General features: G+C 33.4%; 1 protein-coding gene across 1 annotated transcript in view; it reads right to left on the bottom strand.

Moving 5' to 3' along the window:
- LOC127741287 (uncharacterized) overlaps positions 1-12,669 on the bottom strand; it is an 83,006-nt gene that overhangs the window by 28,472 nt on the left and 41,865 nt on the right. The window lies entirely within an intron of this gene.

The following is a 12,669-nucleotide window of genomic DNA, read 5'->3' as shown; positions in this document are numbered from 1 at the left end:
ACTTTAAAATATCATTCAAATTAAATATACTACATCAACCACAATATTATAATTTCATCCAAACACAAATTCAAAAGTCAAATAACAATAACAAAATCAAAAATATTTTATATATTATAATAAAAAACAATAAATGAATGCTGATATATTTCTTTACCGTTGACAATCTAGAGTCGAGGATAAACAAACATTCATTCAAGATTAGATAAAAATACTTATGAAGAACTTCTATATGACATCATTAGAAAGTTACTTCTTTATAATTCTCCAGCTACCGATTATTATATGTAGACACATTCAGTTAGCACAGCATAGAACAGGTACCACTGAATTACAATTAAGACTAATGTTAGTAGATATAATTGTGCTTCGCAACTAGGATGATTCATTTGTTCTCTGGTTATCCATGCTTCATGAAGAGGATCAAACACTTCAATGGTTGACATCATTGTGCTTCCATCAAAGCCACCAAGTGCATGCCTACAAGGTGAATGGATAAGTTCATAACAGTGCAAAAGTAGTCACATAAGTTGTTACTAGGAAAGAAACTAGTGTAAGTCTTAATCTAGGAATTAAGAAATGAATAATTGGCAAAATTCATATGCTGAATTAGCTAACTTAACAATCTAAGCACGATTAAGCCCAAAGTATAGTGTTAATTGACTTAATTGAATACAGAAAAGTACAACAGTAAACATCAAAACACAAAAAAACACAGCACAACAATGAAAAAGATAACAACTATCCAACAATTTCAAAGATTACAACAACAATTTTACAAATTAGCAAAAACACAACCTAACAATCTCAAAGAAAAACAATAGGTACACAACAATAGCAAATCCAGCTAACAATCTCAATCTTAAAAGTCACGAACAATAGCAAATAGCAAATCCAGCAATCTAATAACAAGAAATAAGAATAATCTCAATCTCAAAAGTCAAAACTACAACAATTTAGAAAATTAGCAAATTAACAATTTAGCAAGAACACAGTAACTCAATAATCTCAAGAACAACAATAGGTACACAACAACAATAATTTATTGAATTTAGCAATAAGTAAGAACAATACCTAAATAGAAATTCAATAACCCAATAAAAAAAGAAGAACAATCTCAATCTGAATCTAGCAAATTCAAATACAATAACCCAACAATTTAGCAAAATAGCAACTTAACAAAATCAAGAAGAAAATCATAGTAAAAAAATAATAAACACAACAGAACAACATAGTAGGGAGAGGTGGACGCGGCAAAACTATATCAGAGTTCAGTTCACAGTTCACAGAAAAATAAAAAATCACAGTTCACAGAACTTCATAGTAATGAAAAATTATTCAATTATAGTTAAAAAGATTACCTAGAAGCTAAATTCCTTGAACAGAGCACGCTAAAGGGAGACACCGAGACAGGAGCACCTTCAAACGGGCTTCGAACGGGATAGTGGCTTTGATGGAACATAGCTAGCACCAATGAGACTGTGGCTGCACGATGGAAGACCTACCTTGATCTTGGTTACCCATATTCTAACAAGAAACAACAACAAACAATAAAATTTTTTTTGTATCTTTCTCTTCTTATTCTTTCATAGTTTTATTATGATATCAGAGTCATAATATTTTTCACATATATAGTAGAAGTAAAATCCACACCTGCAATAAATGGAATTACATCCATCAACTCGCTCAACCCAGCAAGAACAATGAGAACATTTACGCCATTGTTTCTTGCGAATAAGCTTAGCAAACTTCACATCATTATCGTGCACACCATGATCATAACAGCTTTTATCATGATGCCAAGGAACCTGACACTTGAAGCAAAACTCCTTCTTACAATTACGACACTCCACTTTCTTCATATACTTATCTTTACACTCATTTGATGACCAATTCGGAGCAAAAAGGGCAGCAACACTGGTACTTCATCGGAGGGAGTGTTGATTTGACTGTTGTATCGAACCATTTATGGAAGATGTCTTCAAGGATGAGAGTCTTGAATGCCATTGGATCTAACTTTACGGGGCAGCTCAAGTCAGGACAAGGGACGTTCTGTGGTGATGAATCGGATGCGGTGGACGAGGTAGATGCGGATGCAGTTATGGCAGTAATAGGGAGAGTGCATGCAACGGTCGTTGTTGTTGAAGACGTCGTTGGCGAATATAGGAATGATCCATATACCACATGTTGGTGGCAGTGGCTGCATCTCTTCTTCGTCGTTAACTTGGTTTTCATCAATGTCAATGTTAATGGCATTCACATTATTATTCATTCTTTCAAGAGGAAACCTTAATTCCTCAACTTTTTGGAGATTACCATGTTTATGTTTAATCACTGAAATAGAGTGCAGATGGCATCTCCTTTTATGTTTCTGCATCACCTTCATCTTTTCTTTTCTTATCCTTCAAAGTCCAATGGACCCAAAATTATCGCGCTCTACGCGGCCTCTATCATCGCACTCTACACGCCTTCTCTCTTATCGTGATCTACGCGCCTTCTGAAGATCGTTGCTTGCTCTCTCTCCCTCAAGCACAGCATCTCTTTTTATGTTTTTTTCTGTCAGCAGCTCTAGCTCCGCCGCACGCACTCCCTCTGCGTCACCACGTCTTATGCGTCTTCCTCGACTATTTCACCAGAACTTATCCAAGCTGTAGATTATTGACATCTTCCATCCACCAGCTTGTGGGGCCATATTAAACCACTCTTCCACCTTATCCCATGACAAAAATAAAGAAGTTTTGCGACCCACAAATTCTGCCCAATAGAATACACAAATTCAGTTACAATTTTAGCCCTTACTATTTTATCTTATCTTATCTTTATTTGTTTTTATCTTATCTTTATTTGCTTTTATCTTTCATACGCTAATACTCTATATATATTTAGTTTGGATTATGCTACGTGTACACTAAAATCAGCCACCAAAGTCAGCCACAGTATAAAATACATGTTAAAATATAAATACACATTAAAAATAAATTAAACCGCATATGTATTTACACAAATACATTGGTGAATGATTTTAGTGTACGAATAGCATTTTCCATTTAATTTTACCTTCATAATTCACAATTCAATCAATCAATCAATCAATAATCAATCAAGAAATACAAAGTACAACATTTTTCATCTTTTCTTTTCTTATTCTTTCACAGTTTTATTATGGTATCAGAGCTATGGTATCATCCTCCTTGAGGAGGATACATAAGCTATCATCTTTCCGGTGAGAAATCACCATACTTCTTTTTCAACCTTCTCCCACAATGAATATTTAATCTTCCAATTTAGCTCAGAATCCAACTAATTTCTATTACATCCATCCAAGTGAAAACCTACCTCAGTCTTGGTTACCCATATTCTAACAAGAAACAACAACAAACAATAAAAAATTTTGTATCTTTCTCTTCTTATTCTTTCATAGTTTTATTATGGTATCAGAGTCATAATCTTTTCCACATATATAGCAGAAGTAAAACCCACACATGCAATAAATGAAATTACATCCATCAACTCGCTCAACCCATCAAGAACAATGAGAACATTTACGCCGTTGTTTCTTGCGAATAAGCTTCGCAAACTTCACGTCATTACCGTGCACACCATGATCATAACAGCTTTTATCATGATGCTAAGGAACCTGACACTTGAAGCAAAACTCCTTCTTACAATTAGGGCACTCCACTTTCTTCATATACTTATCTTTACACTCATTGATGACCAATTCGGAGCAAAAAGCGCAGCAACGCTGGTACTTCATCGGAGGGAGTGCCGATTTGACCGTTGTATCGAACCATTTATGGAAGATGTCTTCAGGGATGAGAGTCTTGAATGCCATTGGATCTAACTTTACGGGGCAGCTCAAGTCAGGGCAAGGGACGTTCTGTGGTGATGAATCGGATGCGGTGGACGAGGTAGATGCGGATGCAGTTATGGCAGTAATAGGGAGAGTGCATGCAACGGTCGTTGTTGTTGAAGACGTCGTCGACGAATATAGGAATGGTGCATATACCGCATGTTGATGGCAGTGGCTGCATCTCTTCTTCGTCGTTAACTTGGTTTTCATCAATGTCAATGTTAATGGCATTTACATTATTATTCATTCTTTCAAGAGGAAACCCTAATTCCTCAACTTTCTGGAGATTGCCACGTTTATGTTTAATCACTGAAACAAAGTGCAGATGGCATCTCCTTCTATGTTTCTGCATCACCTTCATCTTTTCTTTTCTTATCCTTCAGAGTCCAATGGACCCAAAATTATCGCGCTCTACACACCTTCTCTCTTATCGCGCTCTACGCGCCTTCTGAAGATCGTTGCTTGCTCTCTCTCCCTCAAGCACAGCATCTCCTTCTATGTTTTTTTTTCTGTCAGCAGCTCTAGCTCCGCCGCACGCACTCCCTCTGCATCACCACGTCACATGCGTCTTCCTCGACCATTTCACCAGAACTTATCCAAGCTGTGGATTATTGACATCTTCCATCCACCAGCTTGCGGGGCCATATTAAACCACTCTTCCACCTTATCCCATGACAAAAATAAAGAAGTTTCGTGACCCATAAATTCAACCCAACAGAATACATAAATTCAGTTACAATTTTAGCCTTTATTATTTTATCTTATCTTTATTTGTTTTTATCTTACATTTATTTATTTTTATCTTTCATAGGCTAAATACTCTATATATATATATATTTAATTTTACCTTCATAATTCACAATTCAATCAATTGATCAATAATAATTAAAAAATATAAAGTACAATATTTTTCATCTTTTTTTTCTTATTCTTTCACAGTTTTATTAACGACTATGTCATTTTCTGACCTCTATAATTTTTCGTTATTTTCTTTTTTCACCATCCATATATCTATTTCTTAAAGTATATTAATTTAAGGATCTAAAACAAGGATAAAGGAATATCTCTTGTTGAAATTGAAGGTCGGATAAAATATTATTTTAATCTTAAAAATGAAAAAATATTAATTTTTAAAATAGTTATGTTGTTAAAAAATGTTAATTTTTGAACAAATTTATTTTTTATGCCAATTAGTTAGGAAAAAAAGTCATTTTTTTTTCACTTAAAGATCCTAACCTTCTCTTTACTCTCATTCTAAATCCGAACTGATAGATAAAAATATGATCTTCTCCACACTCATTTTATTATCGTTACTGTCAGTACTTTTGTCTTTTTCATTCTAATTTATACATACTGGCTTTATTATTTGTTGAATAATTGTTTTTAGTAATTTGTGAGTGGTAGAATAAAAGAATTTGGAAGTGACAATAAACGAATTTAAGCAGAACAAAATAGAATTAAAATTAAAAATTTAGATAGGTGACAATGAATTTAAAATAAAAATTTGTTTAAAAATTATATTTTAACAGGCTATTATTTTAAAAATTTATTATAAAGAGACATTTTTAAAAGTAAAAAATGTTAAAAGTAATTTTAACTTTTAACAAAATATTATAAACAAATAATACTTTATCTTCTAAAAAATTATCCCATTGTCTCTTTCTTTCTGACTCCATCTGCAATAATGTATAGAAACACATGAACTCTTTACATAGCAAAACTTCAACAATTTAGATACAATATATTTTCAATTATTAACAAAGTTGGTTAATGCATTATTGCATATTGATACTAATACTATGTTCGTGTATATTATTTATTTTTTCCTACACATATAATTCATAAGTTTGGACAGACAAGGGCACATGCTTTGTTAGAATATCTCAGATAATTCCGAAAATGCCCATGTAGCACATGCATGTAAAAATAAGTCAAAATATGTGAGCATAAAGGAGACAAATGGAGAAAATTGTCAAAATGGTTAGTAGGAGAAGGAATGTAAAACTAGTAAACTACCTTTTTTGGAATTAGAGAAAAAGAGCATAATTGATCAATTTTGTCTCTTTCCCATGGTGTTGGACTCTAGGCTGTTAAAAGATTGATTTTAATATTTTATGAAGTAAGACATTTTAATCTAAATTTTTGAATTTAATATTAAGATACCCATTACTTTAGTAAATTATTTTAGAATAAAATTAAGTGAATCCCACATTTAAAACTTAAATCTAACACAAAGTAAGATTTTTAAAACTTAAATTTAACAAATTAAAACAAAATTCACGAATTCATACATAGTTTCTTTGACATGATTTAACATTTTTTGTTTGGTATATGGTAGGTGAAAGATGAAAACAAGTTAAGCTATATATTGACATAAATGTACAAATATGTTTGGATTAAGGTTTTTTTTTTGTTATGGAAGTAAAAGTAGTGATATACGTTAACATTGTAATTTTTAGTATTTTTTAAAATTGTGGATAGTACACAAATCAGAGGGTTCGATTTTTGTACCTGAAATTTTAAAATTTTTTTTAACATGGTCCGATTTGTGTATTTCTAAAAATCGAACGGTTTGATTTCTGTATCTCTAATAAATCGAACGGTCCAATTTTTACTTCTTTAATTAAACGGTTCCATGTTTGAGAATAACATTCCAACAATCCACGTTAAAAAAAACACTGTTATCACTCTAATATTAAAAATAAAAAGTTCTTGGATTAACACCAATTGTTTTTTTTTTTTGACAAAAATGGAGAGGACCATTCTAATGCTATTAGTTTCTTTGGCGGGCTTCAGCAGTTGTTTTATCATTTCAAATACTAAAAAGATTTAACCAATTGTAAAGAAAAAAATCAACCATATCTTTTTATAGGTGACAACAATTTTTCAATCATATACTACTATATATAACTATTAGGAATTGGCCCAAGCATCTCATGCACAAAGGTCCAATAGCTGTAGGCCCACAGCTGAGGCCCGGCCCTACTCCTCCATCCATACAATCTTTCCCATCTCATACTCTTCTGCAAATACACAGAGGTTTAACCAACTTAGATTGATTGAGTGATCAACTCATTCATTTGTTTAAACAAGTGTCAAGAAATTCGAATTTCGCCTTCGTAAAAGTCTAACTGGTGATATGAAGAGGGTTTGCAAATGATTCTAAGTTCTATAATAAATCAAAGCATATATACTATTATATATAAGAATTTTTATTTTGATAAAGTAAAACATTGTTAAACATATTTATTGTTGTAGTAATACAAGATATTATATATGTCGTTGCCATTTTCTCATGTATATCTAATTGTTTATATTTACGATGCGATATTTATATGAAAGTAACAGAGACAATAAAAGTAACAAATAGTTAACACATCAAGTAATTAAAATTGAATTTAAATGAAAATGTAAAAAATGTATGAAATTATTATACTTCTATTAAAGAACTAAAATTTTGTGTCTCAAGAGTTTTAATTTTAGACCATCAAATACAATACTAAATTTTAATTTCACAATTCAATTTCAATTTCTAAAAATAAGCGCAAATTTATAAATATTCTATCAAACTATATTTAAGAATAATTAGCAGCCTCAAAAAGTCTTATATATCATAAATGGCTTCCATTACTATTAATGACAATAAGCACCTTACCTTCATGTCTGGTGATGGTGGACCTTCATGAATTGAGAGCAAATTGTTGGGTTTTAATTAAAAAAAATAAAAAAATAAAATTATTAATTACAAGAAGATAATATCCCTAACATTGAAATTTTGGAGCTGAGCTTATTACTCATCACCAATAATGGGTGACATCATATGTAAACAGATTTTTTTAAAAGAGAAAAAAAAAACACTCATAATCATTCCACAAAATTAAAAAGGTAGAGGAGGGGTAGAGGTAGATCAATGTTCATGAAATATTCCCTTTGCCCCATTCTTTAGGAACCAACCTGAGAGTTTCTGGCCCTATTAGTATAGAATAAATTAAAATATGGTCCCACAATTAAGTATATGTTACTCTATTTTATAATCATGAGAGGGTGAATTTTGTGAGAATATACTCCTACAAATAAAAATAAAATAATGAAGCATCTTACATAACTATTTTTGTTTCTGACCTACAATATAGTTTTTTTTTTTGACAGTACATAATATATTACCTTCTAATATAAGTTTTCTTTTTATTATAGTTAAGATTATGGACTGTTTTATCTTTTTCGTACACGTAAATATTTAATTATTATATGTATGAATTTACGTATTAATTTAATATTTTTTATTAGTGAATTATGTTAAAAAATAGACTGAAAATTGTTATATTTGATGGAAGAAAACGTTAAAAGTTAATCTGAATATTAATTTTTTCGAAAAATTAAAATATTCATTTTTAAAATATTTAGAGACTAATTTAAATAATTATTTTATATATACTGTAGAATCTTTTAGCATGGTGATTTTGCCTTGAAGTAACGTTGATTCCAAGTCATATCTGATGCCAATAATTTTGTTTTAACGCTTCCCATGTAACACAAAACAAACATATCTCTTGCAAAGTTTGAGAAACACTTAATCCATGCCTTAATATGATTCTTATATATATATAAAGTTGATAATTGAAAATCGTTAGATAAAATTTAATCAAATCAGTTAAATTATTTAACAGTTTTTAACTATTAACTTTATGTGAAGTTGACTGTAACTGAGTTTTTACCTATTATTAATTATTTATTTTTTTTAAAATAAGTGTTTTTTTATTTTTAATATTTTTCAGAAAATTAAGTTTTCAATTCTAACATGTCATTTAACACTTGAAAATGACGTGTAACTCTTTTCAAGGAATGTAATGGCATGTAACTCTTTGAGGAAAAAAGTTTAATACTTGAAATAGATCTATTATAATAGGTGAATTATATGGTAAAAATATAAGTTTATAGATTTTTTTTAATAAAATAAAAGAGAAATTAATAAAAGTAGGATTTATATTTTGAATAATAATAAAATAATAAAAAATAACTATAAAAGAATTATATTTTTTTTATACCATTTCAATCTGTATAGTAGAATATCCCTATATAATAAAGTATTGATGTATATATGTAGAGTATATAGATCTAGTGGATTAGTTAATTATTTAATTTCTCTAATCTTTTATAGAAAGTTGTTATTTTTAGCAATGTACTTTTTATTTTATTTTATGATAGCTAGAGATTAGGGATATTGTTTTTTTTTTTTTTGTTCTCATTTATTCCCACCTTATCTAGTGTAAGCATGGCAATAAATTCCATAAAGATTAACAATAATCTAGTAATATATGAAATCTATAAATATTAATCCGTTTCATCCGTTATTTCTATAAGAAGACAACAAAATATAGTACATAACAAAATCCAAAGAAAAGGGCAAATAAATTAAGTAATGAAGATGTCTAGCCAATTTTTTTTTAAAAAATAAAAATAAAAAAAGAGAAGAAAAGAATTGTCATAATCATAAGGCCGGAGATAAATTATTAAAATTATTTATAATGTTATTAAAAATTAAGCCTTGAAGGGGAAGTTAACATTAAAATTTGTAGCAATAAGTGACCCGAAAGCTATACCTTAATTAAATAATTTTCAGATTATCCGTTCCTCAAACGTTTTCAAGATGTGCCCTCTAATTAAGCAACAATAATACTTAATATGACAAAGATGAATAACTCCAAAACTATATAAATTATTATTAGGAAACGTAGCTTTCATTATTTGGAGTTTTTTTTTTCTTTTCTTAGTAAAAATTCTTAAGATAGCCAATCCAAACGAGGAAATTTAGTAATTTATTACAAGAAATTTTTAAAATAGTAATCGATTTTTAGCGACAGAATTAATTTGTCATTGTTTTGGTCACTCTTAACTAAAAATTAGTCGCTAATATAAACTCTTGCGAATTAGTAACTAAGGTTTTGCGACCTATCAAATCGGTTGCTAAGGGTTTAACAATTAATTTTATTTAAATTTCAATAGCTAAATTAATCGCTATAACTTATGTATTTTCTATTCTACCATACAAACCAATATAACTTATATTAGGTATATGATTAAGGGCAATTTACACATATAAAATGATTGAAAAAAACGTTTACGCAAATACAACATTGGCAATTTTCAGACGCAAATGCAACAAACATAACTACATATAATCCGTTACACCCTGCATCGGAACTTAATTGCACGTAATCCGCTACAGGGTATCGCGGATTACGTTGAGGGCCGAGTTACTCATAAACCGCTACACCCTGTAGCGGTTTATGACCAAATGGCTTTTATGCATAATCCGCTACACCCTGTAGTGGATTATAAGTATAGTGGGTTGTCTATATATACCGCGTGAGGCTGTAGCGGAAATCATTTGAGTTATTTTGGAAAGAAAGTTAGAGAGAGAAAGTAGAGAGAAGGGAGAGAAAATTTAAAATATTTGAGTAGTTTGGAAGAATGGAGGATGAACGGCGGTTGTACCGGTTCGACGGCGTTGCTCACGTAGCCAGAACCATCGATGCAGAGGTAAGTGTCTGTATTTCCAAACACTATTTTAATAAATGTATATTTTATTTAATATTAAGGAAGTAATTCATTAATTAGATAGATAGAGACTTAGTTTAGGTTTTGGTTTGTAAATGAAAATTTGAAATATAAACTTTGGCATCTAACATTTAATAGTCAAGGTAGAGAGGTAAATTAGTAATTTCAAAACCCAAGTAGCTTAAGACTAGAAATACAAGCTATAGTTTAGTTGGTGATGTTATTGTTAGAAATTAAGCCGGTGTTCTTTATTTCTGAAAATGCAGCCAACCCGATGTGTGTATAGCGTCCGTAGGCAACAGAATATGCCGTTACATGATAGGATCATACCTTACTTAGAGAGGGCTGGGTTGTACCACCTGGCTAGGCTGAACGCGCATTGGTTCTGGTTGGATGAACCTCTGGTCAGGGCATTTATTGAGAGGTGGCGGCCTGAGACCCACACTTTCCATATGCCATTCGGAGAGTGTATTATCACGCTCCAGGACGTGGCATACCAGCTCGGGCTGCCAGTGGATGGCCACTGGCCAGGCTATTTTCGGGTACATGACAGACTTCCACATGCACATCGAGGGGGCCAGACCGGCATGGGAGTGGTTCGAGGAGTTATTTGGTGAGTTTCCGCTGCCGGATAAGAGAAAGTTATACACAGTCCACTTCACATGGTTTCATGAGCGGTTTAGGGTGTTACCAGCGGATGCTTCGGAGGAGACCGTGCGCATATATGCACGCGCGTATATTATGATGATTCTGTCGACAAAGCTGTTCATGGACAAGAGTGCTAATCGAGTCCACCTTCGCTAGTTGCCTTTTGTGGCGAGACTTAACGATATGGGAAGCTATAGCTGGGGCGTCGCTGCATTGGCGTGGCTGTACCGATGCATGTGCAGGGTGGCGAACAGAAACATCACCAACTTGGCTGGACCTCTACAGTTGCTACAGTCATGGATCTTTTGGCGGTTCCCCATGCTGAAGCCGCCGAGTTTTGATGCCTTCTCTTTTCCATTGGCATCCAGGTATACTTTAATTCATTCTTTCTTTCAAGTTCATTACGTTATATATTTGAAATTACATACTTATATGCTATTTCTGTTACTCAGATGGGCCACATATTTGCCCTCTTCTGATGGGAAGGAACGGTGGATTATGCAGTATCGTCTAGCATTGGATCGACTGACTCATCGAGATGTAAGTATTTTGTTTTTGTTTGTTGTTATTTTAATTGTTTTTTTCACACTTATATGTATACATTGGTATAATGCTGACCTTGCCTCCTGTCTATCAGATTGTGTGGGAGCCTTATGGTTCGCTGGACGTACTGGCAGTCATCCATCCGGAGATACTGACCGAGGAGCACAGCCGGTTATGACGGGCTGTCACCAACCTGATCTACTTTGCAGTTATTGAGTGGCATCAGGTTGACAGGGTCTTCCCACAGCTAGGGGACATACAGCATTTGCCTGAGCCAGCGCTCAACATAGAGTATCTTCATAGTAAGGACGGCAGGGGTGGAGATAGATGGTTCCCCACTTACTATAGGACATGGCATCAGCATTGGGACGAGCGACTTCGTTCTGTGTTGAGTGTCCAGAGAGTTCCTGATCTTGGTCCATCCCCTGAGTATCTGGACTGGTGGCACCATGTTGCACATAGGATTCTGTCACCAGGAGTTGCTTTCGCCGACCCCAGGCCGACCCAGGTTCCGGATGATGCTATACTCAGAGGGTCGTCGCAGACGCCGACTAGAGTTCCAGCGTCTGATATGCCGGATAACAGATGTTTGGAGCGGAGACGATGCATCGGTACACGTGCCACTGATCGCGACTGGCGCTGGCTAGATGACAAGATGCAGGAGGAGCAGGTTGGTGGTGATGACGGAGGCCAGGCAGATCATCGCCTTCGTCGATCTTCTGCTAAACGACAGGCTGCTCGTGGTGGAGGAGCACCTCCCGTCCACCACGATGACAAGGCAGGATTGTCCCGTCAGCACCCTACAAACACTCATGCTGGTGGCACCATGGAGGCTAGTATGGGTGGTACACCTTTTACCCACGTATCTAGCTCTCAGGTACTACATGGGTGTAGCACACAGCTGTTAGCCGATCTTGCTACCACTTCTTTCACCATGGATTTCGACGATCAGTTGGGTGACCCCAATTATATGCGGATTTTGATGAGTTCATATGGGGTGACGACGTTCATCAGTACCAGAGCCCGATTCCAGGCGGCCCTTCAGACCCTACGGAGTATAGGCCACA

The sequence above is a fragment of the Arachis duranensis genome, chromosome 8 (assembly GCF_000817695.3).
Source record: "Arachis duranensis cultivar V14167 chromosome 8, aradu.V14167.gnm2.J7QH, whole genome shotgun sequence".
Taxonomy (NCBI): Eukaryota; Viridiplantae; Streptophyta; class Magnoliopsida; order Fabales; family Fabaceae; genus Arachis; species Arachis duranensis.
This window is presented reverse-complemented; position numbering and strand designations above follow the sequence as displayed.